Raw genomic sequence first — 23,198 nt, forward strand, 5'->3', positions numbered from 1 at the left:
GCCGGCCGGCCGGGGTGCGCCTTGGGGCCCCCCACCCCCCGCGGCTTCCGGCGGGGCTCCGCTCTGGGTCTCTCGGGAGGGTTGAATGAAGGACAGGGGACAGCTCGCCCCCGCCTCCCGGTGAGCGCGGGCGCGCGCGTTGTGTGTGTGTCTGGGGTGGGGGCGCGCTGTGGGCCTGGCGTGGGTGCAGGTGAGGGGCACGCTGGCAGGGGCGCTGGGAGCTGGGCGCGGGGGGGAGCGGCCACTGGGACCGCCACCTCGGGGAGGAGCAGGGGCCGCCCGGGGCCCCCACTCAGCCCCTCACCACCGCCACCCCCGCGGCCCCGCTCCCTGCACAGCCCCGCCCCCACCGCGTTCCCCCACCCTCCCCGTGAGGATGTCCCTGCGGGACGGCTGCCCCCCGCGTCCTCCTTGGATGCCCCAGGAGGCCCCCCCAAGCCCCCGGGCGGCTGGCCGAGCGGCCCCGACCCGCCCTGGCCCTCGGCAAGGCGTTGGGGCCGGCCGGCCGGCCGGAGCCGGGCAGGCAGGCCCTGGAGAGGGGCTGGGCGCGGGGCTGGACGGTCTTGGTGAGGAGCTGTGGGAGGGGGCGGGGAGGGCAGTGGGCAGGGGTGGGAGCTCAGGCCAGCCTCAGGCAGCCCAGGCCTGGGGGGCGGGCGCAGGGGAGTGGCAGGGCACCTGGGCACCTGGGTTGTGGCGGCCCGGAGGCTATGGGCAGGACCAGGGCCAGGGGCTAGGGCCCAGCCCCCCACCCCTCCCTTCCCCGCGTCCAAAGCCAAAGGCCAGGGGGAGAAAAGTAAAGAAGCAAATGCCCCACGCCCCCACAAAAGGCCTACAGCACCCGGTATTCCCAGGCGGTCTCCCATCCAAGTACTAACCAGGCCCGACCCTGCTTAGCTTCCGAGATCAGACGAGATCGGGCGCGTTCAGGGTGGTATGGCCGTAGACGGAGGCGCGGCTCTCCCGCCGCCCTCAAGAAGTGGCCCGGCCGCCCGCGGCCCGCCCCGTCCGCCCGCGCCCCCGCCCCCGCCCCCGCCGGCCCCGACGCCTGCCCTCCCGCACCGCACCGCGCACGGCTGCTCCGCTGCACAGCCCGCCTGCGCCCGGATCCCGGATGGGCGCACGCAAGGCCACCCAGGGCGGGCGCGGGCGCGCGGCTGTGGCTGCACGGCTCCCAGTGTGTGCGCCCGCCCACCGGCCGCAGGGGCTCCCAGTGCCTGCGTGTGAGCCTGTGAGCCGCCGGAGGGCGGGACAGCCGCGCGCGCGCGCACACACACGCACCCGCGCCTTAGGGACAGGGTCGGGGCGCCTCCGGTGGGGCCCCGCTGCGAGTGGCCGCGGTTCTGGGAGCAGGTGTGCGCGGCAGGGGGCGGAGCGTGGCCGTGGGGTCCGCGGCCCACGCCGGGGAGGCCCCGGGAGCAGCTTTGCCCAGCGCCCCCGGACCCTGTCTGTGGGCCTGCCCCTGCGCGGTGCGCGGGTCCGCTTCCGCGTGGCGGACGGGTTCGTGGTGCCTTTGGCCAGGCGGGCGCCGGGGCTCTCCTGCGGGCTCTTGCCCAGGGCGCCGCCAAGGGCCGGGTGCGGGGGCGGGCCCAGCGCCTTTGGGAATCGCAAGATGGGGGACTCCCGTCGCGTGGGCCAGGAGATCCGGGTGCCCCCGGCCTCAGTGCTCGCCCGACGGTGCTCTCTGCACCCGGGCTCCCACGGAGCCTCGCGTGGGTGCGTGCGCGCCGGCCGGCCGGCCGGCCGGGGTGCGCCTTGGGGCCCCCCACCCCCCGCGGCTTCCGGCGGGGCTCCGCTCTGGGTCTCTCGGGAGGGTTGAATGAAGGACAGGGGACAGCTCGCCCCCGCCTCCCGGTGAGCGCGGGCGCGCGCGTTGTGTGTGTGTCTGGGGTGGGGGCGCGCTGTGGGCCTGGCGTGGGTGCAGGTGAGGGGCACGCTGGCAGGGGCGCTGGGAGCTGGGCGCGGGGGGAGCGGCCACTGGGACCGCCACCTCGGGGAGGAGCAGGGGCCGCCCGGGGCCCCCACTCAGCCCCTCACCACCGCCACCCCCGCGGCCCCGCTCCCTGCACAGCCCCGCCCCCACCGCGTTCCCCCACCCTCCCCGTGAGGATGTCCCTGCGGGACGGCTGCCCCCCGCGTCCTCCTTGGATGCCCCAGGAGGCCCCCCCAAGCCCCCGGGCGGCTGGCCGAGCGGCCCCGACCCGCCCTGGCCCTCGGCAAGGCGTTGGGGCCGGCCGGCCGGCCGGAGCCGGGGCAGGCAGGCCCTGGAGAGGGGCTGGGCGCGGGGCTGGACGGTCTTGGTGAGGAGCTGTGGGAGGGGGCGGGGAGGGCAGTGGGCAGGGGTGGGAGCTCAGGCCAGCCTCAGGCAGCCCAGGCCTGGGGGGCGGGCGCAGGGGAGTGGCAGGGCACCTGGGCACCTGGGTTGTGGCGGCCCGGAGGCTATGGGCAGGACCAGGGCCAGGGGCTAGGGCCCAGCCCCCCACCCCTCCCTTCCCCGCGTCCAAAGCCAAAGGCCAGGGGGAGAAAAGTAAAGAAGCAAATGCCCCACGCCCCCACAAAAGGCCTACAGCACCCGGTATTCCCAGGCGGTCTCCCATCCAAGTACTAACCAGGCCCGACCCTGCTTAGCTTCCGAGATCAGACGAGATCGGGCGCGTTCAGGGTGGTATGGCCGTAGACGGAGGCGCGGCTCTCCCGCCGCCCTCAAGAAGTGGCCCGGCCGCCCGCGGCCCGCCCCGTCCGCCCGCGCCCCCGCCCCCGCCCCCGCCGGCCCCGACGCCTGCCCTCCCGCACCGCACCGCGCACGGCTGCTCCGCTGCACAGCCCGCCTGCGCCCGGATCCCGGATGGGCGCACGCAAGGCCACCCAGGGCGGGCGCGGGCGCGCGGCTGTGGCTGCACGGCTCCCAGTGTGTGCGCCCGCCCACCGGCCGCAGGGGCTCCCAGTGCCTGCGTGTGAGCCTGTGAGCCGCCGGAGGGCGGGACAGCCGCGCGGGCGCACACTCACACACACACACGCACCCGCGCCTTAGGGACAGGGTCGGGGCGCCTCCGGTGGGGCCCCGCTGCGAGTGGCCGCGGTTCTGGGAGCAGGTGTGCGCGGCAGGGGGCGGAGCGTGGCCGTGGGGTCCGCGGCCCACGCCGGGGAGGCCCCGGGAGCAGCTTTGCCCAGCGCCCCCGGACCCTGTCTGTGGGCCTGCCCCTGCGCGGTGCGCGGGTCCGCTTCCGCGTGGCGGACGGGTTCGTGGTGCCTTTGGCCAGGCGGGGCGCCGGGGCTCTCCTGCGGGCTCTTGCCCAGGGCGCCGCCAAGGGCCGGGTGCGGGGGCGGGCCCAGCGCCTTTGGGAATCGCAAGATGGGGGACTCCCGTCGCGTGGGCCAGGAGATCCGGGTGCCCCCGGCCTCAGTGCTCGCCCGACGGTGCTCTCTGCACCCGGGCTCCCACGGAGCCTCGCGTGGGTGCGTGCGCGCCGGCCGGCCGGCCGGCCGGGGTGCGCCTTGGGGCCCCCCACCCCCCGCGGCTTCCGGCGGGGCTCCGCTCTGGGTCTCTCGGGAGGGTTGAATGAAGGACAGGGGACAGCTCGCCCCCGCCTCCCGGTGAGCGCGGGCGCGCGCGTTGTGTGTGTGTCTGGGGGGGGCGCGCTGTGGGCCTGGGGTGGGTGCAGGTGAGGGGCACGCTGGCAGGGGCGCTGGGAGCTGGGCGCGGGGGGAGCGGCCACTGGGACCGCCACCTCGGGGAGGAGCAGGGGCCGCCCGGGGCCCCCACTCAGCCCCTCACCACCGCCACCCCCGCGGCCCCGCTCCCTGCACAGCCCCGCCCCCACCGCGTTCCCCCCACCCTCCCCGTGAGGATGTCCCTGCGGGACGGCTGCCCCCCGCGTCCTCCTTGGATGCCCCAGGAGGCCCCCCCAAGCCCCCGGGTGGCTGGCCGAGCGGCCCCGACCCGCCCTGGCCCTCGGCAAGGCGTTGGGGCCGGCCGGCCGGCCGGAGCCGGGGCAGGCAGGCCCTGGAGAGGGGCTGGGCGCGGGGCTGGACGGTCTTGGTGAGGAGCTGTGGGAGGGGGCGGGGAGGGCAGTGGGCAGGGGTGGGAGCTCAGGCCAGCCTCAGGCAGCCCAGGCCTGGGGGGCGGGCGCAGGGGAGTGGCAGGGCACCTGGGCACCTGGGTTGTGGCGGCCCGGAGGCTATGGGCAGGACCAGGGCCAGGGGCTAGGGCCCAGCCCCCCACCCCTCCCTTCCCCGCGTCCAAAGCCAAAGGCCAGGGGGAGAAAAGTAAAGAAGCAAATGCCCCACGCCCCCACAAAAGGCCTACAGCACCCGGTATTCCCAGGCGGTCTCCCATCCAAGTACTAACCAGGCCCTACCCTGCTTAGCTTCCGAGATCAGACGAGATCGGGCGCGTTCAGGGTGGTATGGCCGTAGACGGAGGCGCGGCTCTCCCGCCGCCCTCAAGAAGTGGCCCGGCCGCCCGCGGCCCGCCCCGGCCGCCCGCGCCCCCGCCCCCGCCCCCGCCGGCCCCGACGCCTGCCCTCCCGCACCGCACCGCGCACGGCTGCTCCGCTGCACAGCCCGCCTGCGCCCGGATCCCGGATGGGCGCACACAAGGCCACCCAGGGCGGGCGCAGGCGCGCGGCTGTGGCTGCACGGCTCCCAGTGTGTGCGCCCGCCCACCGGCCGCAGGGGCTCCCAGTGCCTGTGTGTGAGCCTGTGAGCCGCCGGAGGGCGGGACAGCCGCGCGGGCGCACACTCACACACACACACGCACCCGCGCCTTAGGGACAGGGTCGGGGCGCCTCCGGTGGGGCCCCGCTGCGAGTGGCCGCGGTTCTGGGAGCAGGTGTGCGCGGCAGGGGGCGGAGCGTGGCCGTGGGGTCCGCGGCCCACGCCGGGGAGGCCCCGGGAGCAGCTTTGCCCAGCGCCCCCGGACCCTGTCTGTGGGCCTGCCCCTGCGCGGTGCGCGGGTCCGCTTCCGCGTGGCGGACGGGTTCGTGGTGCCTTTGGCCAGGCGGGCGCCGGGGCTCTCCTGCGGGCTCTTGCCCAGGGCGCCGCCAAGGGCCGGGTGCGGGGGCGGGCCCAGCGCCTTTGGGAATCGCAAGATGGGGGACTCCCGTCGCGTGGGCCAGGAGATCCGGGTGCCCCCGGCCTCAGTGCTCGCCCGACGGTGCTCTCTGCACCCGGGCTCCCACGGAGCCTCGCGTGGGTGCGTGCGCGCCGGCCGGCCGGCCGGCCGGGGTGCGCCTTGGGGCCCCCCACCCCCCGCGGCTTCCGGCGGGGCTCCGCTCTGGGTCTCTCGGGAGGGTTGAATGAAGGACAGGGGACAGCTCGCCCCCGCCTCCCGGTGAGCGCGGGCGCGCGCGTTGTGTGTGTGTCTGGGGTGGGGGCGCGCTGTGGGCCTGGCGTGGGTGCAGGTGAGGGGCACGCTGGCAGGGGCGCTGGGAGCTGGGCGCGGGGGGAGCGGCCACTGGGACCGCCACCTCGGGGAGGAGCAGGGGCCGCCCGGGGCCCCCACTCAGCCCCTCACCACCGCCACCCCCGCGGCCCCGCTCCCTGCACAGCCCCGCCCCCACCGCGTTCCCCCACCCTCCCCGTGAGGATGTCCCTGCGGGACGGCTGCCCCCCGCGTCCTCCTTGGATGCCCCAGGAGGCCCCCCCAAGCCCCCGGGCGGCTGGCCGAGCGGCCCCGACCCGCCCTGGCCCTCGGCAAGGCGTTGGGGCCGGCCGGCCGGCCGGAGCCGGGGCAGGCAGGCCCTGGAGAGGGGCTGGGCGCGGGGCTGGACGGTCTTGGTGAGGAGCTGTGGGAGGGGGCGGGGAGGGCAGTGGGCAGGGGTGGGAGCTCAGGCCAGCCTCAGGCAGCCCAGGCCTGGGGGGCGGGCGCAGGGGAGTGGCAGGGCACCTGGGCACCTGGGTTGTGGCGGCCCGGAGGCTATGGGCAGGACCAGGGCCAGGGGCTAGGGCCCAGCCCCCCACCCCTCCCTTCCCCGCGTCCAAAGCCAAAGGCCAGGGGGAGAAAAGTAAAGAAGCAAATGCCCCACGCCCCCACAAAAGGCCTACAGCACCCGGTATTCCCAGGCGGTCTCCCATCCAAGTACTAACCAGGCCCGACCCTGCTTAGCTTCCGAGATCAGACGAGATCGGGCGCGTTCAGGGTGGTATGGCCGTAGACGGAGGCGCGGCTCTCCCGCCGCCCTCAAGAAGTGGCCCGGCCGCCCGCGGCCCGCCCCGTCCGCCCGCGCCCCCGCCCCCGCCCCCGCCGGCCCCGACGCCTGCCCTCCCGCACCGCACCGCGCACGGCTGCTCCGCTGCACAGCCCGCCTGCGCCCGGATCCCGGATGGGCGCACGCAAGGCCACCCAGGGCGGGCGCGGGCGCGCGGCTGTGGCTGCACGGCTCCCAGTGTGTGCGCCCGCCCACCGGCCGCAGGGGCTCCCAGTGCCTGCGTGTGAGCCTGTGAGCCGCCGGAGGGCGGGACAGCCGCGCGGGCGCACACTCACACACACACACGCACCCGCGCCTTAGGGACAGGGTCGGGGCGCCTCCGGTGGGGCCCCGCTGCGAGTGGCCGCGGTTCTGGGAGCAGGTGTGCGCGGCAGGGGGCGGAGCGTGGCCGTGGGGTCCGCGGCCCACGCCGGGGAGGCCCCGGGAGCAGCTTTGCCCAGCGCCCCCGGACCCTGTCTGTGGGCCTGCCCCTGCGCGGTGCGCGGGTCCGCTTCCGCGTGGCGGACGGGTTCGTGGTGCCTTTGGCCAGGCGGGCGCCGGGGCTCTCCTGCGGGCTCTTGCCCAGGGCGCCGCCAAGGGCCGGGTGCGGGGGCGGGCCCAGCGCCTTTGGGAATCGCAAGATGGGGGACTCCCGTCGCGTGGGCCAGGAGATCCGGGTGCCCCCGGCCTCAGTGCTCGCCCGACGGTGCTCTCTGCACCCGGGCTCCCACGGAGCCTCGCGTGGGTGCGTGCGCGCCGGCCGGCCGGCCGGCCGGGGTGCGCCTTGGGGCCCCCCACCCCCCGCGGCTTCCGGCGGGGCTCCGCTCTGGGTCTCTCGGGAGGGTTGAATGAAGGACAGGGGACAGCTCGCCCCCGCCTCCCGGTGAGCGCGGGCGCGCGCGTTGTGTGTGTGTCTGGGGGGGGCGCGCTGTGGGCCTGGGGTGGGTGCAGGTGAGGGGCACGCTGGCAGGGGCGCTGGGAGCTGGGCGCGGGGGGAGCGGCCACTGGGACCGCCACCTCGGGGAGGAGCAGGGGCCGCCCGGGGCCCCCACTCAGCCCCTCACCACCGCCACCCCCGCGGCCCCGCTCCCTGCACAGCCCCGCCCCCACCGCGTTCCCCCACCCTCCCCGTGAGGATGTCCCTGCGGGACGGCTGCCCCCCGCGTCCTCCTTGGATGCCCCAGGAGGCCCCCCCAAGCCCCCGGGTGGCTGGCCGAGCGGCCCCGACCCGCCCTGGCCCTCGGCAAGGCGTTGGGGCCGGCCGGCCGGCCGGAGCCGGGGCAGGCAGGCCCTGGAGAGGGGCTGGGCGCGGGGCTGGACGGTCTTGGTGAGGAGCTGTGGGAGGGGGCGGGGAGGGCAGTGGGCAGGGGTGGGAGCTCAGGCCAGCCTCAGGCAGCCCAGGCCTGGGGGGCGGGCGCAGGGGAGTGGCAGGGCACCTGGGCACCTGGGTTGTGGCGGCCCGGAGGCTATGGGCAGGACCAGGGCCAGGGGCTAGGGCCCAGCCCCCCACCCCTCCCTTCCCCGCGTCCAAAGCCAAAGGCCAGGGGGAGAAAAGTAAAGAAGCAAATGCCCCACGCCCCCACAAAAGGCCTACAGCACCCGGTATTCCCAGGCGGTCTCCCATCCAAGTACTAACCAGGCCCTACCCTGCTTAGCTTCCGAGATCAGACGAGATCGGGCGCGTTCAGGGTGGTATGGCCGTAGACGGAGGCGCGGCTCTCCCGCCGCCCTCAAGAAGTGGCCCGGCCGCCCGCGGCCCGCCCCGGCCGCCCGCGCCCCCGCCCCCGCCCCCGCCGGCCCCGACGCCTGCCCTCCCGCACCGCACCGCGCACGGCTGCTCCGCTGCACAGCCCGCCTGCGCCCGGATCCCGGATGGGCGCACACAAGGCCACCCAGGGCGGGCGCAGGCGCGCGGCTGTGGCTGCACGGCTCCCAGTGTGTGCGCCCGCCCACCGGCCGCAGGGGCTCCCAGTGCCTGTGTGTGAGCCTGTGAGCCGCCGGAGGGCGGGACAGCCGCGCGGGCGCACACTCACACACACACACGCACCCGCGCCTTAGGGACAGGGTCGGGGCGCCTCCGGTGGGGCCCCGCTGCGAGTGGCCGCGGTTCTGGGAGCAGGTGTGCGCGGCAGGGGGCGGAGCGTGGCCGTGGGGTCCGCGGCCCACGCCGGGGAGGCCCCGGGAGCAGCTTTGCCCAGCGCCCCCGGACCCTGTCTGTGGGCCTGCCCCTGCGCGGTGCGCGGGTCCGCTTCCGCGTGGCGGACGGGTTCGTGGTGCCTTTGGCCAGGCGGGCGCCGGGGCTCTCCTGCGGGCTCTTGCCCAGGGCGCCGCCAAGGGCCGGGTGCGGGGGCGGGCCCAGCGCCTTTGGGAATCGCAAGATGGGGGACTCCCGTCGCGTGGGCCAGGAGATCCGGGTGCCCCCGGCCTCAGTGCTCGCCCGACGGTGCTCTCTGCACCCGGGCTCCCACGGAGCCTCGCGTGGGTGCGTGCGCGCCGGCCGGCCGGCCGGCCGGGGTGCGCCTTGGGGCCCCCCACCCCCCGCGGCTTCCGGCGGGGCTCCGCTCTGGGTCTCTCGGGAGGGTTGAATGAAGGACAGGGGACAGCTCGCCCCCGCCTCCCGGTGAGCGCGGGCGCGCGCGTTGTGTGTGTGTCTGGGGTGGGGGCGCGCTGTGGGCCTGGCGTGGGTGCAGGTGAGGGGCACGCTGGCAGGGGCGCTGGGAGCTGGGCGCGGGGGGAGCGGCCACTGGGACCGCCACCTCGGGGAGGAGCAGGGGCCGCCCGGGGCCCCCACTCAGCCCCTCACCACCGCCACCCCCGCGGCCCCGCTCCCTGCACAGCCCCGCCCCCACCGCGTTCCCCCACCCTCCCCGTGAGGATGTCCCTGCGGGACGGCTGCCCCCCGCGTCCTCCTTGGATGCCCCAGGAGGCCCCCCCAAGCCCCCGGGCGGCTGGCCGAGCGGCCCCGACCCGCCCTGGCCCTCGGCAAGGCGTTGGGGCCGGCCGGCCGGCCGGAGCCGGGGCAGGCAGGCCCTGGAGAGGGGCTGGGCGCGGGGCTGGACGGTCTTGGTGAGGAGCTGTGGGAGGGGGCGGGGAGGGCAGTGGGCAGGGGTGGGAGCTCAGGCCAGCCTCAGGCAGCCCAGGCCTGGGGGGCGGGCGCAGGGGAGTGGCAGGGCACCTGGGCACCTGGGTTGTGGCGGCCCGGAGGCTATGGGCAGGACCAGGGCCAGGGGCTAGGGCCCAGCCCCCCACCCCTCCCTTCCCCGCGTCCAAAGCCAAAGGCCAGGGGGAGAAAAGTAAAGAAGCAAATGCCCCACGCCCCCACAAAAGGCCTACAGCACCCGGTATTCCCAGGCGGTCTCCCATCCAAGTACTAACCAGGCCCGACCCTGCTTAGCTTCCGAGATCAGACGAGATCGGGCGCGTTCAGGGTGGTATGGCCGTAGACGGAGGCGCGGCTCTCCCGCCGCCCTCAAGAAGTGGCCCGGCCGCCCGCGGCCCGCCCCGTCCGCCCGCGCCCCCGCCCCCGCCCCCGCCGGCCCCGACGCCTGCCCTCCCGCACCGCACCGCGCACGGCTGCTCCGCTGCACAGCCCGCCTGCGCCCGGATCCCGGATGGGCGCACGCAAGGCCACCCAGGGCGGGCGCGGGCGCGCGGCTGTGGCTGCACGGCTCCCAGTGTGTGCGCCCGCCCACCGGCCGCAGGGGCTCCCAGTGCCTGCGTGTGAGCCTGTGAGCCGCCGGAGGGCGGGACAGCCGCGCGCGCGCGCACACACACGCACCCGCGCCTTAGGGACAGGGTCGGGGCGCCTCCGGTGGGGCCCCGCTGCGAGTGGCCGCGGTTCTGGGAGCAGGTGTGCGCGGCAGGGGGCGGAGCGTGGCCGTGGGGTCCGCGGCCCACGCCGGGGAGGCCCCGGGAGCAGCTTTGCCCAGCGCCCCCGGACCCTGTCTGTGGGCCTGCCCCTGCGCGGTGCGCGGGTCCGCTTCCGCGTGGCGGACGGGTTCGTGGTGCCTTTGGCCAGGCGGGCGCCGGGGCTCTCCTGCGGGCTCTTGCCCAGGGCGCCGCCAAGGGCCGGGTGCGGGGGCGGGCCCAGCGCCTTTGGGAATCGCAAGATGGGGGACTCCCGTCGCGTGGGCCAGGAGATCCGGGTGCCCCCGGCCTCAGTGCTCGCCCGACGGTGCTCTCTGCACCCGGGCTCCCACGGAGCCTCGCGTGGGTGCGTGCGCGCCGGCCGGCCGGCCGGCCGGGGTGCGCCTTGGGGCCCCCCACCCCCCGCGGCTTCCGGCGGGGCTCCGCTCTGGGTCTCTCGGGAGGGTTGAATGAAGGACAGGGGACAGCTCGCCCCCGCCTCCCGGTGAGCGCGGGCGCGCGCGTTGTGTGTGTGTCTGGGGTGGGGGCGCGCTGTGGGCCTGGCGTGGGTGCAGGTGAGGGGCACGCTGGCAGGGGCGCTGGGAGCTGGGCGCGGGGGGAGCGGCCACTGGGACCGCCACCTCGGGGAGGAGCAGGGGCCGCCCGGGGCCCCCACTCAGCCCCTCACCACCGCCACCCCCGCGGCCCCGCTCCCTGCACAGCCCCGCCCCCACCGCGTTCCCCCACCCTCCCCGTGAGGATGTCCCTGCGGGACGGCTGCCCCCCGCGTCCTCCTTGGATGCCCCAGGAGGCCCCCCCAAGCCCCCGGGCGGCTGGCCGAGCGGCCCCGACCCGCCCTGGCCCTCGGCAAGGCGTTGGGGCCGGCCGGCCGGCCGGAGCCGGGGCAGGCAGGCCCTGGAGAGGGGCTGGGCGCGGGGCTGGACGGTCTTGGTGAGGAGCTGTGGGAGGGGGCGGGGAGGGCAGTGGGCAGGGGTGGGAGCTCAGGCCAGCCTCAGGCAGCCCAGGCCTGGGGGGCGGGCGCAGGGGAGTGGCAGGGCACCTGGGCACCTGGGTTGTGGCGGCCCGGAGGCTATGGGCAGGACCAGGGCCAGGGGCTAGGGCCCAGCCCCCCACCCCTCCCTTCCCCGCGTCCAAAGCCAAAGGCCAGGGGGAGAAAAGTAAAGAAGCAAATGCCCCACGCCCCCACAAAAGGCCTACAGCACCCGGTATTCCCAGGCGGTCTCCCATCCAAGTACTAACCAGGCCCGACCCTGCTTAGCTTCCGAGATCAGACGAGATCGGGCGCGTTCAGGGTGGTATGGCCGTAGACGGAGGCGCGGCTCTCCCGCCGCCCTCAAGAAGTGGCCCGGCCGCCCGCGGCCCGCCCCGTCCGCCCGCGCCCCCGCCCCCGCCCCCGCCGGCCCCGACGCCTGCCCTCCCGCACCGCACCGCGCACGGCTGCTCCGCTGCACAGCCCGCCTGCGCCCGGATCCCGGATGGGCGCACGCAAGGCCACCCAGGGCGGGCGCGGGCGCGCGGCTGTGGCTGCACGGCTCCCAGTGTGTGCGCCCGCCCACCGGCCGCAGGGGCTCCCAGTGCCTGCGTGTGAGCCTGTGAGCCGCCGGAGGGCGGGACAGCCGCGCGGGCGCACACTCACACACACACACGCACCCGCGCCTTAGGGACAGGGTCGGGGCGCCTCCGGTGGGGCCCCGCTGCGAGTGGCCGCGGTTCTGGGAGCAGGTGTGCGCGGCAGGGGGCGGAGCGTGGCCGTGGGGTCCGCGGCCCACGCCGGGGAGGCCCCGGGAGCAGCTTTGCCCAGCGCCCCCGGACCCTGTCTGTGGGCCTGCCCCTGCGCGGTGCGCGGGTCCGCTTCCGCGTGGCGGACGGGTTCGTGGTGCCTTTGGCCAGGCGGGCGCCGGGGCTCTCCTGCGGGCTCTTGCCCAGGGCGCCGCCAAGGGCCGGGTGCGGGGGCGGGCCCAGCGCCTTTGGGAATCGCAAGATGGGGGACTCCCGTCGCGTGGGCCAGGAGATCCGGGTGCCCCCGGCCTCAGTGCTCGCCCGACGGTGCTCTCTGCACCCGGGCTCCCACGGAGCCTCGCGTGGGTGCGTGCGCGCCGGCCGGCCGGCCGGCCGGGGTGCGCCTTGGGGCCCCCCACCCCCCGCGGCTTCCGGCGGGGCTCCGCTCTGGGTCTCTCGGGAGGGTTGAATGAAGGACAGGGGACAGCTCGCCCCCGCCTCCCGGTGAGCGCGGGCGCGCGCGTTGTGTGTGTGTCTGGGGTGGGGGCGCGCTGTGGGCCTGGCGTGGGTGCAGGTGAGGGGCACGCTGGCAGGGGCGCTGGGAGCTGGGCGCGGGGGGAGCGGCCACTGGGACCGCCACCTCGGGGAGGAGCAGGGGCCGCCCGGGGCCCCCACTCAGCCCCTCACCACCGCCACCCCCGCGGCCCCGCTCCCTGCACAGCCCCGCCCCCACCGCGTTCCCCCACCCTCCCCGTGAGGATGTCCCTGCGGGACGGCTGCCCCCCGCGTCCTCCTTGGATGCCCCAGGAGGCCCCCCCAAGCCCCCGGGCGGCTGGCCGAGCGGCCCCGACCCGCCCTGGCCCTCGGCAAGGCGTTGGGGCCGGCCGGCCGGCCGGAGCCGGGGCAGGCAGGCCCTGGAGAGGGGCTGGGCGCGGGGCTGGACGGTCTTGGTGAGGAGCTGTGGGAGGGGGCGGGGAGGGCAGTGGGCAGGGGTGGGAGCTCAGGCCAGCCTCAGGCAGCCCAGGCCTGGGGGGCGGGCGCAGGGGAGTGGCAGGGCACCTGGGCACCTGGGTTGTGGCGGCCCGGAGGCTATGGGCAGGACCAGGGCCAGGGGCTAGGGCCCAGCCCCCCACCCCTCCCTTCCCCGCGTCCAAAGCCAAAGGCCAGGGGGAGAAAAGTAAAGAAGCAAATGCCCCACGCCCCCACAAAAGGCCTACAGCACCCGGTATTCCCAGGCGGTCTCCCATCCAAGTACTAACCAGGCCCGACCCTGCTTAGCTTCCGAGATCAGACGAGATCGGGCGCGTTCAGGGTGGTATGGCCGTAGACGGAGGCGCGGCTCTCCCGCCGCCCTCAAGAAGTGGCCCGGCCGCCCGCGGCCCGCCCCGTCCGCCCGCGCCCCCGCCCCCGCCCCCGCCGGCCCCGACGCCTGCCCTCCCGCACCGCACCGCGCACGGCTGCTCCGCTGCACAGCCCGCCTGCGCCCGGATCCCGGATGGGCGCACGCAAGGCCACCCAGGGCGGGCGCGGGCGCGCGGCTGTGGCTGCACGGCTCCCAGTGTGTGCGCCCGCCCACCGGCCGCAGGGGCTCCCAGTGCCTGCGTGTGAGCCTGTGAGCCGCCGGAGGGCGGGACAGCCGCGCGCGCGCGCACACACACGCACCCGCGCCTTAGGGACAGGGTCGGGGCGCCTCCGGTGGGGCCCCGCTGCGAGTGGCCGCGGTTCTGGGAGCAGGTGTGCGCGGCAGGGGGCGGAGCGTGGCCGTGGGGTCCGCGGCCCACGCCGGGGAGGCCCCGGGAGCAGCTTTGCCCAGCGCCCCCGGACCCTGTCTGTGGGCCTGCCCCTGCGCGGTGCGCGGGTCCGCTTCCGCGTGGCGGACGGGTTCGTGGTGCCTTTGGCCAGGCGGGCGCCGGGGCTCTCCTGCGGGCTCTTGCCCAGGGCGCCGCCAAGGGCCGGGTGCGGGGGCGGGCCCAGCGCCTTTGGGAATCGCAAGATGGGGGACTCCCGTCGCGTGGGCCAGGAGATCCGGGTGCCCCCGGCCTCAGTGCTCGCCCGACGGTGCTCTCTGCACCCGGGCTCCCACGGAGCCTCGCGTGGGTGCGTGCGCGCCGGCCGGCCGGCCGGCCGGGGTGCGCCTTGGGGCCCCCCACCCCCCGCGGCTTCCGGCGGGGCTCCGCTCTGGGTCTCTCGGGAGGGTTGAATGAAGGACAGGGGACAGCTCGCCCCCGCCTCCCGGTGAGCGCGGGCGCGCGCGTTGTGTGTGTGTCTGGGGTGGGGGCGCGCTGTGGGCCTGGCGTGGGTGCAGGTGAGGGGCACGCTGGCAGGGGCGCTGGGAGCTGGGCGCGGGGGGAGCGGCCACTGGGACCGCCACCTCGGGGAGGAGCAGGGGCCGCCCGGGGCCCCCACTCAGCCCCTCACCACCGCCACCCCCGCGGCCCCGCTCCCTGCACAGCCCCGCCCCCACCGCGTTCCCCCACCCTCCCCGTGAGGATGTCCCTGCGGGACGGCTGCCCCCCGCGTCCTCCTTGGATGCCCCAGGAGGCCCCCCCAAGCCCCCGGGCGGCTGGCCGAGCGGCCCCGACCCGCCCTGGCCCTCGGCAAGGCGTTGGGGCCGGCCGGCCGGCCGGAGCCGGGGCAGGCAGGCCCTGGAGAGGGGCTGGGCGCGGGGCTGGACGGTCTTGGTGAGGAGCTGTGGGAGGGGGCGGGGAGGGCAGTGGGCAGGGGTGGGAGCTCAGGCCAGCCTCAGGCAGCCCAGGCCTGGGGGGCGGGCGCAGGGGAGTGGCAGGGCACCTGGGCACCTGGGTTGTGGGGGCCCGGAGGCTATGGGCAGGACCAGGGCCAGGGGCTAGGGCCCAGCCCCCCACCCCTCCCTTCCCCGCGTCCAAAGCCAAAGGCCAGGGGAAGAAAAGTAAAGTAGCAAATGCCCCACGCCCCCACAAAAGGCCTACAGCACCCGGTATTCCCGGGCGGTCTCCCATCCAAGTACTAACCAGGCCCGACCCTGCTTAGCTTCCGAGATGAGACGAGATCGGGCGCGTTCAGGGTGGTATGGCCGTAGACGGAGGTGCGGCTCTCCCGCCGCCCTCAAGAAGTGGCCCGGCCGCCCGCGGCCCGCCCCGTCCGCCCGCGCCCCCGCCCCCGCCCCCGCCGGCCCCGACGCCTGCCCTCCCGCACCGCACCGCGCACGGCTGCTCCGCTGCACAGCCCGCCTGCGCCCGGATCCCGGATGGGCGCACACAAGGCCACCCAGGGCGGGCGCAGGCGCGCGGCTGTGGCTGCACGGCTCCCAGTGTGTGCGCCCGCCCACCGGCCGCAGGGGCTCCCAGTGCCTGTGTGTGAGCCTGTGAGCCGCCGGAGGGCGGGACAGCCGCGCGGGCGCACACTCACACACACACACGCACCCGCGCCTTAGGGACAGGGTCGGGGCGCCTCCGGTGGGGCCCCGCTGCGAGTGGCCGCGGTTCTGGGAGCAGGTGTGCGCGGCAGGGGGCGGAGCGTGGCCGTGGGGTCCGCGGCCCACGCCGGGGAGGCCCCGGGAGCAGCTTTGCCCAGCGCCCCCGGACCCTGTCTGTGGGCCTGCCCCTGCGCGGTGCGCGGGTCCGCTTCCGCGTGGCGGACGGGTTCGTGGTGCCTTTGGCCAGGCGGGCGCCGGGGCTCTCCTGCGGGCTCTTGCCCAGGGCGCCGCCAAGGGCCGGGTGCGGGGGCGGGCCCAGCGCCTTTGGGAATCGCAAGATGGGGGACTCCCGTCGCGTGGGCCAGGAGATCCGGGTGCCCCCGGCCTCAGTGCTCGCCCGACGGTGCTCTCTGCACCCGGACTCCCACGGAGCCTCGCGTGGGTGCGTGCGCGCCGGCCGGCCGGCCGGCCGGGGTGCGCCTTGGGGCCCCCCACCCCCCGCGGCTTCCGGCGGGGCTCCGCTCTGGGTCTCTCGGGAGGGTTGAATGAAGGACAGGGGACAGCTCGCCCCCGCCTCCCGGTGAGCGCGGGCGCGCGCGTTGTGTGTGTGTCTGGGGGGGGGGCGCGCTGTGGGCCTGGGGTGGGTGCAGGTGAGGGGCACGCTGGCAGGGGCGCTGGGAGCTGGGCGCGGGGGGAGCGGCCACTGGGACCGCCACCTCGGGGAGGAGCAGGGGCCGCCCGGGGCCCCCACTCAGCCCCTCACCACCGCCACCCCCGCGGCCCCGCTCCCTGCACAGCCCCGCCCCCACCGCGTTCCCCCACCCTCCCCGTGAGGATGTCCCTGCGGGACGGCTGCCCCCCGCGTCCTCCTTGGATGCCCCAGGAGGCCCCCCCAAGCCCCCGGGCGGCTGGCCGAGCGGCCCCGACCCGCCCTGGCCCTCGGCAAGGCGTTGGGGCCGGCCGGCCGGCCGGAGCCGGGGCAGGCAGGCCCTGGAGAGGGGCTGGGCGCGGGGCTGGACGGTCTTGGTGAGGAGCTGTGGGAGGGGGCGGGGAGGGCAGTGGGCAGGGGTGGGAGCTCAGGCCAGCCTCAGGCAGCCCAGGCCTGGGGGGCGGGCGCAGGGGAGTGGCAGGGCACCTGGGCACCTGGGTTGTGGCGGCCCGGAGGCTATGGGCAGGACCAGGGCCAGGGGCTAGGGCCCAGCCCCCCACCCCTCCCTTCCCCGCGTCCAAAGCCAAAGGCCAGGGGGAGAAAAGTAAAGAAGCAAATGCCCCACGCCCCCACAAAAGGCCTACAGCACCCGGTATTCCCAGGCGGTCTCCCATCCAAGTACTAACCAGGCCCGACCCTGCTTAGCTTCCGAGATCAGACGAGATCGGGCGCGTTCAGGGTGGTATGGCCGTAGACGGAGGCGCGGCTCTCCCGCCGCCCTCAAGAAGTGGCCCGGCCGCCCGCGGCCCGCCCCGGCCGCCCGCGCCCCCGCCCCCGCCCCCGCCGGCCCCGACGCCTGCCCTCCCGCACCGCACCGCGCACGGCTGCTCCGCTGCACAGCCCGCCTGCGCCCGGATCCCGGATGGGCGCACACAAGGCCACCCAGGGCGGGCGCAGGCGCGCGGCTGTGGCTGCACGGCTCCCAGTGTGTGCGCCCGCCCACCGGCCGCAGGGGCTCCCAGTGCCTGTGTGTGAGCCTGTGAGCCGCCGGAGGGCGGGACAGCCGCGCGGGCGCACACTCACACACACACACGCACCCGCGCCTTAGGGACAGGGTCGGGGCGCCTCCGGTGGGGCCCCGCTGCGAGTGGCCGCGGTTCTGGGAGCAGGTGTGCGCGGCAGGGGGCGGAGCGTGGCCGTGGGGTCCGCGGCCCACGCCGGGGAGGCCCCGGGAGCAGCTTTGCCCAGCGCCCCCGGACCCTGTCTGTGGGCCTGCCCCTGCGCGGTGCGCGGGTCCGCTTCCGCGTGGCGGACGGGTTCGTGGTGCCTTTGGCCAGGCGGGCGCCGGGGCTCTCCTGCGGGCTCTTGCCCAGGGCGCCGCCAAGGGCCGGGTGCGGGGGCGGGCCCAGCGCCTTTGGGAATCGCAAGATGGGGGACTCCCGTCGCGTGGGCCAGGAGATCCGGGTGCCCCCGGCCTCAGTGCTCGCCCGACGGTGCTCTCTGCACCCGGGCTCCCACGGAGCCTCGCGTGGGTGCGTGCGCGCCGGCCGGCCGGCCGGCCGGGGTGCGCCTTGGGGCCCCCCACCCCCCGCGGCTTCCGGCGGGGCTCCGCTCTGGGTCTCTCAGGAGGGTTGAATGAAGGACAGGGGACAGCTCGCCCCCGCCTCCCGGTGAGCGCGGGCGCGCGCGTTGTGTGTGTGTCTGGGGTGGGGGCGCGCTGTGGGCCTGGCGTGGGTGCAGGTGAGGGGCACGCTGGCAGGGGCGCTGGGAGCTGGGCGCGGGGGGAGCGGCCACTGGGACCGCCACCTCGGGGAGGAGCAGGGGCCGCCCGGGGCCCCCACTCAGCCCCTCACCACCGCCACCCCCGCGGCCCCGCTCCCTGCACAGCCCCGCCCCCACCGCGTTCCCCCACCCTCCCCGTGAGGATGTCCCTGCGGGACGGCTGCCCCCCGCGTCCTCCTTGGATGCCCCAGGAGGCCCCCCCAAGCCCCCGGGCGGCTGGCCGAGCGGCCCCGACCCGCCCTGGCCCTCGGCAAGGCGTTGGGGCCGGCCGGCCGGCCGGAGCCGGGGCAGGCAGGCCCTGGAGAGGGGCTGGGCGCGGGGCTGGACGGTCTTGGTGAGGAGCTGTGGGAGGGGGCGGGGAGGGCAGTGGGCAGGGGTGGGAGCTCAGGCCAGCCTCAGGCAGCCCAGGCCTGGGGGGCGGGCGCAGGGGAGTGGCAGGGCACCTGGGCACCTGGGTTGTGGCGGCCCGGAGGCTATGGGCAGGACCAGGGCCAGGGGCTAGGGCCCAGCCCCCCACCCCTCCCTTCCCCGCGTCCAAAGCCAAAGGCCAGGGGGAGAAAAGTAAAGAAGCAAATGCCCCACGCCCCCACAAAAGGCCTACAGCACCCGGTATTCCCAGGCGGTCTCCCATCCAAGTACTAACCAGGCCCGACCCTGCTTAGCTTCCGAGATCAGACGAGATCGGGCGCGTTCAGGGTGGTATGGCCGTAGACGGAGGCGCGGCTCTCCCGCCGCCCTCAAGAAGTGGCCCGGCCGCCCGCGGCCCGCCCCGGCCGCCCGCGCCCCCGCCCCCGCCGGCCCCGACGCCTGCCCTCCCGCACCGCACCGCGCACGGCTGCTCCGCTGCACAGCCCGCCTGCGCCCGGATCCCGGATGGGCGCACACAAGGCCACCCAGGGCGGGCGCAGGCGCGCGGCTGTGGCTGCACGGCTCCCAGTGTGTGCGCCCGCCCACCGGCCGCAGGGGCTCCCAGTGCCTGTGTGTGAGCCTGTGAGCCGCCGGAGGGCGGGACAGCCGCGCGGGCGCACACTCACACACACACACGCACCCGCGCCTTAGGGACAGGGTCGGGGCGCCTCCGGTGGGGCCCCGCTGCGAGTGGCCGCGGTTCTGGGAGCAGGTGTGCGCGGCAGGGGGCGGAGCGTGGCCGTGGGGTCCGCGGCCCACGCCGGGGAGGCCCCGGGAGCAGCTTTGCCCAGCGCCCCCGGACCCTGTCTGTGGGCCTGCCCCTGCGCGGTGCGCGGGTCCGCTTCCGCGTGGCGGACGGGTTCGTGGTGCCTTTGGCCAGGCGGGCGCCGGGGCTCTCCTGCGGGCTCTTGCCCAGGGCGCCGCCAAGGGCCGGGTGCGGGGGCGGGCCCAGCGCCTTTGGGAATCGCAAGATGGGGGACTCCCGTCGCGTGGGCCAGGAGATCCGGGTGCCCCCGGCCTCAGTGCTCGCCCGACGGTGCTCTCTGCACCCGGGCTCCCACGGAGCCTCGCGTGGGTGCGTGCGCGCCGGCCGGCCGGCCGGCCGGGGTGCGCCTTGGGGCCCCCCACCCCCCGCGGCTTCCGGCGGGGCTCCGCTCTGGGTCTCTCGGGAGGGTTGAATGAAGGACAGGGGACAGCTCGCCCCCGCCTCCCGGTGAGCGCGGGCGCGCGCGTTGTGTGTGTGTCTGGGGGGGGGGCGCGCTGTGGGCCTGGGGTGGGTGCAGGTGAGGGGCACGCTGGCAGGGGCGCTGGGAGCTGGGCGCGGGGGGAGCGGCCACTGGGACCGCCACCTCGGGGAGGAGCAGGGGCCGCCCGGGGCCCCCACTCAGCCCCTCACCACCGCCACCCCCGCGGCCCCGCTCCCTGCACAGCCCCGCCCCCACCGCGTTCCCCCACCCTCCCCGTGAGGATGTCCCTGCGGGACGGCTGCCCCCCGCGTCCTCCTTGGATGCCCCAGGAGGCCCCCCCAAGCCCCCGGGCGGCTGGCCGAGCGGCCCCGACCCGCCCTGGCCCTCGGCAAGGCGTTGGGGCCGGCCGGCCGGCCGGAGCCGGGGCAGGCAGGCCCTGGAGAGGGGCTGGGCGCGGGGCTGGACGGTCTTGGTGAGGAGCTGTGGGAGGGGGCGGGGAGGGCAGTGGGCAGGGGTGGGAGCTCAGGCCAGCCTCAGGCAGCCCAGGCCTGGGGGGCGGGCGCAGGGGAGTGGCAGGGCACCTGGGCACCTGGGTTGTGGCGGCCCGGAGGCTATGGGCAGGACCAGGGCCAGGGGCTAGGGCCCAGCCCCCCACCCCTCCCTTCCCCGCGTCCAAAGCCAAAGGCCAGGGGGAGAAAAGTAAAGAAGCAAATGCCCCACGCCCCCACAAAAGGCCTACAGCACCCGGTATTCCCAGGCGGTCTCCCATCCAAGTACTAACCAGGCCCGACCCTGCTTAGCTTCCGAGATCAGACGAGATCGGGCGCGTTCAGGGTGGTATGGCCGTAGACGGAGGCGCGGCTCTCCCGCCGCCCTCAAGAAGTGGCCCGGCCGCCCGCGGCCCGCCCCGTCCGCCCGCGCCCCCGCCCCCGCCCCCGCCGGCCCCGACGCCTGCCCTCCCGCACCGCACCGCGCACGGCTGCTCCGCTGCACAGCCCGCCTGCGCCCGGATCCCGGATGGGCGCACGCAAGGCCACCCAGGGCGGGCGCGGGCGCGCGGCTGTGGCTGCACGGCTCCCAGTGTGTGCGCCCGCCCACCGGCCGCAGGGGCTCCCAGTGCCTGCGTGTGAGCCTGTGAGCCGCCGGAGGGCGGGACAGCCGCGCGCGCGCGCACACACACGCACCCGCGCCTTAGGGACAGGGTCGGGGCGCCTCCGGTGGGGCCCCGCTGCGAGTGGCCGCGGTTCTGGGAGCAGGTGTGCGCGGCAGGGGGCGGAGCGTGGCCGTGGGGTCCGCGGCCCACGCCGGGGAGGCCCCGGGAGCAGCTTTGCCCAGCGCCCCCGGACCCTGTCTGTGGGCCTGCCCCTGCGCGGTGCGCGGGTCCGCTTCCGCGTGGCGGACGGGTTCGTGGTGCCTTTGGCCAGGCGGGCGCCGGGGCTCTCCTGCGGGCTCTTGCCCAGGGCGCCGCCAAGGGCCGGGTGCGGGGGCGGGCCCAGCGCCTTTGGGAATCGCAAGATGGGGGACTCCCGTCGCGTGGGCCAGGAGATCCGGGTGCCCCCGGCCTCAGTGCTCGCCCGACGGTGCTCTCTGCACCCGGGCTCCCACGGAGCCTCGCGTGGGTGCGTGCGCGCCGGCCGGCCGGCCGGCCGGGGTGCGCCTTGGGGCCCCCCACCCCCCGCGGCTTCCGGCGGGGCTCCGCTCTGGGTCTCTCGGGAGGGTTGAATGAAGGACAGGGGACAGCTCGCCCCCGCCTCCCGGTGAGCGCGGGCGCGCGCGTTGTGTGTGTGTCTGGGGTGGGGGCGCGCTGTGGGCCTGGCGTGGGTGCAGGTGAGGGGCACGCTGGCAGGGGCGCTGGGAGCTGGGCGCGGGGGGAGCGGCCACTGGGACCGCCACCTCGGGGAGGAGCAGGGGCCGCCCGGGGCCCCCACTCAGCCCCTCACCACCGCCACCCCCGCGGCCCCGCTCCCTGCACAGCCCCGCCCCCACCGCGTTCCCCCACCCTCCCCGTGAGGATGTCCCTGCGGGACGGCTGCCCCCCGCGTCCTCCTTGGATGCCCCAGGAGGCCCCCCCAAGCCCCCGGGCGGCTGGCCGAGCGGCCCCGACCCGCCCTGGCCCTCGGCAAGGCGTTGGGGCCGGCCGGCCGGCCGGAGCCGGGGCAGGCAGGCCCTGGAGAGGGGCTGGGCGCGGGGCTGGACGGTCTTGGTGAGGAGCTGTGGGAGGGGGCGGGGAGGGCAGTGGGCAGGGGTGGGAGCTCAGGCCAGCCTCAGGCAGCCCAGGCCTGGGGGGCGGGCGCAGGGGAGTGGCAGGGCACCTGGGCACCTGGGTTGTGGCGGCCCGGAGGCTATGGGCAGGACCAGGGCCAGGGGCTAGGGCCCAGCCCCCCACCCCTCCCTTCCCCGCGTCCAAAGCCAAAGGCCAGGGGGAGAAAAGTAAAGAAGCAAATGCCCCACGCCCCCACAAAAGGCCTACAGCACCCGGTATTCCCAGGCGGTCTCCCATCCAAGTACTAACCAGGCCCGACCCTGCTTAGCTTCCGAGATCAGACGAGATCGGGCGCGTTCAGGGTGGTATGGCCGTAGACGGAGGCGCGGCTCTCCCGCCGCCCTCAAGAAGTGGCCCGGCCGCCCGCGGCCCGCCCCGTCCGCCCGCGCCCCCGCCCCCGCCCCCGCCGGCCCCGACGCCTGCCCTCCCGCACCGCACCGCGCACGGCTGCTCCGCTGCACAGCCCGCCTGCGCCCGGATCCCGGATGGGCGCACACAAGGCCACCCAGGGCGGGCGCAGGCGCGCGGCTGTGGCTGCACGGCTCCCAGTGTGTGCGCCCGCCCACCGGCCGCAGGGGCTCCCAGTGCCTGCGTGTGAGCCTGTGAGCCGCCGGAGGGCGGGACAGCCGCGCGGGCGCACACTCACACACACACACGCACCCGCGCCTTAGGGACAGGGTCGGGGCGCCTCCGGTGGGGCCCCGCTGCGAGTGGCCGCGGTTCTGGGAGCAGGTGTGCGCGGCAGGGGGCGGAGCGTGGCCGTGGGGTCCGCGGCCCACGCCGGGGAGGCCCCGGGAGCAGCTTTGCCCAGCGCCCCCGGACCCTGTCTGTCGGCCTGCCCCTGCGCGGTGCGCGGGTCCGCTTCCGCGTGGCGGACGGGTTCGTGGTGCCTTTGGCCAGGCGGGCGCCGGGGCTCTCCTGCGGGCTCTTGCCCAGGGCGCCGCCAAGGGCCGGGTGCGGGGGCGGGCCCAGCGCCTTTGGGAATCGCAAGATGGGGGACTCCCGTCGCGTGGGCCAGGAGATCCGGGTGCCCCCGGCCTCAGTGCTCGCCCGACGGTGCTCTCTGCACCCGGGCTCCCACGGAGCCTCGCGTGGGTGCGTGCGCGCCGGCCGGCCGGCCGGCCGGGGTGCGCCTTGGGGCCCCCCACCCCCCGCGGCTTCCGGCGGGGCTCCGCTCTGGGTCTCTCGGGAGGGTTGAATGAAGGACAGGGGACAGCTCGCCCCCGCCTCCCGGTGAGCGCGGGCGCGCGCGTTGTGTGTGTGTCTGGGGGGGGCGCGCTGTGGGCCTGGGGTGGGTGCAGGTGAGGGGCACGCTGGCAGGGGCGCTGGGAGCTGGGCGCGGGGGGAGCGGCCACTGGGACCGCCACCTCGGGGAGGAGCAGGGGCCGCCCGGGGCCCCCACTCAGCCCCTCACCACCGCCACCCCCGCGGCCCCGCTCCCTGCACAGCCCCGCCCCCACCGCGTTCCGCCACCCTCCCCGTGAGGATGTCCCTGCTGGACGGCTGCCCCCCGCGTCCTCCTTGGATGCCCCAGGAGGCCCCCCCAAGCCCCCGGGTGGCTGGCCGAGCGGCCCCGACCCGCCCTGGCCCTCGGCAAGGCGTTGGGGCCGGCCGGCCGGCCGGAGCCGGGGCATGCAGGCCCTGGAGAGGGGCTGGGCGCGGGGCTGGACGGTCTTGGTGAGGAGCTGTGGGAGGGGGCGGGGAGGGCAGTGGGCAGGGGTGGGAGCTCAGGCCAGCCTCAGGC

At 77.0% G+C, this 23,198-nt stretch overlaps 13 non-coding genes across 13 annotated transcripts; all 13 read right to left on the reverse strand.

Moving 5' to 3' along the window:
* Window positions 1–826: 826 nt before the first annotated feature.
* LOC130018249 (5S ribosomal RNA) lies at window positions 827–945 on the reverse strand. Its single transcript, XR_008791523.1, has one exon. It is a non-coding gene; the product is annotated as a 5S ribosomal RNA (ribosomal RNA).
* A 1,612-nt stretch (window positions 946–2,557) lies between these two features.
* LOC130018250 (5S ribosomal RNA) lies at window positions 2,558–2,676 on the reverse strand. Its single transcript, XR_008791524.1, has one exon. It is a non-coding gene; the product is annotated as a 5S ribosomal RNA (ribosomal RNA).
* A 1,620-nt stretch (window positions 2,677–4,296) lies between these two features.
* LOC130018258 (5S ribosomal RNA) lies at window positions 4,297–4,415 on the reverse strand. Its single transcript, XR_008791532.1, has one exon. It is a non-coding gene; the product is annotated as a 5S ribosomal RNA (ribosomal RNA).
* Window positions 4,416–6,035: 1,620 nt separating this feature from the next.
* Window positions 6,036–6,154, reverse strand: LOC130018251 (5S ribosomal RNA). The gene has a single exon (XR_008791525.1). It is a non-coding gene; the product is annotated as a 5S ribosomal RNA (ribosomal RNA).
* Window positions 6,155–7,772: 1,618 nt separating this feature from the next.
* LOC130018266 (5S ribosomal RNA) lies at window positions 7,773–7,891 on the reverse strand. Its single transcript, XR_008791539.1, has one exon. It is a non-coding gene; the product is annotated as a 5S ribosomal RNA (ribosomal RNA).
* Window positions 7,892–9,511: 1,620 nt separating this feature from the next.
* LOC130018252 (5S ribosomal RNA) lies at window positions 9,512–9,630 on the reverse strand. Its single transcript, XR_008791526.1, has one exon. It is a non-coding gene; the product is annotated as a 5S ribosomal RNA (ribosomal RNA).
* Window positions 9,631–11,242: 1,612 nt separating this feature from the next.
* Window positions 11,243–11,361, reverse strand: LOC130018253 (5S ribosomal RNA). The gene has a single exon (XR_008791527.1). It is a non-coding gene; the product is annotated as a 5S ribosomal RNA (ribosomal RNA).
* Window positions 11,362–12,981: 1,620 nt separating this feature from the next.
* Window positions 12,982–13,100, reverse strand: LOC130018254 (5S ribosomal RNA). Its single transcript, XR_008791528.1, has one exon. It is a non-coding gene; the product is annotated as a 5S ribosomal RNA (ribosomal RNA).
* Window positions 13,101–14,712: 1,612 nt separating this feature from the next.
* LOC130018265 (5S ribosomal RNA) lies at window positions 14,713–14,831 on the reverse strand. The gene has a single exon (XR_008791538.1). It is a non-coding gene; the product is annotated as a 5S ribosomal RNA (ribosomal RNA).
* A 1,620-nt stretch (window positions 14,832–16,451) lies between these two features.
* Window positions 16,452–16,570, reverse strand: LOC130018255 (5S ribosomal RNA). Its single transcript, XR_008791529.1, has one exon. It is a non-coding gene; the product is annotated as a 5S ribosomal RNA (ribosomal RNA).
* A 1,620-nt stretch (window positions 16,571–18,190) lies between these two features.
* LOC130018256 (5S ribosomal RNA) lies at window positions 18,191–18,309 on the reverse strand. Its single transcript, XR_008791530.1, has one exon. It is a non-coding gene; the product is annotated as a 5S ribosomal RNA (ribosomal RNA).
* A 1,614-nt stretch (window positions 18,310–19,923) lies between these two features.
* On the reverse strand, window positions 19,924–20,042 carry LOC130018257 (5S ribosomal RNA). The gene has a single exon (XR_008791531.1). It is a non-coding gene; the product is annotated as a 5S ribosomal RNA (ribosomal RNA).
* A 1,612-nt stretch (window positions 20,043–21,654) lies between these two features.
* LOC130018259 (5S ribosomal RNA) lies at window positions 21,655–21,773 on the reverse strand. The gene has a single exon (XR_008791533.1). It is a non-coding gene; the product is annotated as a 5S ribosomal RNA (ribosomal RNA).
* Window positions 21,774–23,198: the final 1,425 nt, after the last annotated feature.

Source organism: Sorex fumeus, unplaced genomic scaffold (assembly GCF_029834395.1).
Source record: "Sorex fumeus unplaced genomic scaffold, SorFum_2.1 ptg000244l, whole genome shotgun sequence".
In the NCBI taxonomy this organism is placed as follows: domain Eukaryota; kingdom Metazoa; phylum Chordata; class Mammalia; order Eulipotyphla; family Soricidae; genus Sorex; species Sorex fumeus.